Raw genomic sequence first — 430 nt, forward strand, 5'->3', positions numbered from 1 at the left:
TTTCTCTCTTCTAGCCCCTAACATCTGTCTGTGTCATTTCATATTTTCTATGCCCAATGCCCTTCCTCTTGGAAGCCCTTCTGCAGCCCCCTCAACACACACATGTACACACACACTACATTTTTTGGCTGTTCATAATATCTTTCCTATATTTAGCCTATTGCACCAAAGTTAACTTGCCCATAGGCCTCACTCCCTCACCCTCTAACCTTACTACTCAAATAGTGCGTCCTTAGAAAGCAGGGGCTCATCCAATGCAATTCTCTGTGGACTATGGCCCAGCACAGAACCTTGTGACCAGTCATCCCAGTATGGCTGTGACTAAGGGTATCCTGGGACATAGAACTTTACACGATAACATCAGAGTAGTCTGGGGCACCCTGAAGTACCTGGTTGCTAGCTGGACCACAGTTGAGTAAGAAAGTGCCTA

This window comes from Octodon degus, unplaced genomic scaffold (assembly GCF_000260255.1).
Source record: "Octodon degus isolate 3935 unplaced genomic scaffold, OctDeg1.0 scaffold00107, whole genome shotgun sequence".
Classification (NCBI taxonomy): domain Eukaryota; kingdom Metazoa; phylum Chordata; class Mammalia; order Rodentia; family Octodontidae; genus Octodon; species Octodon degus.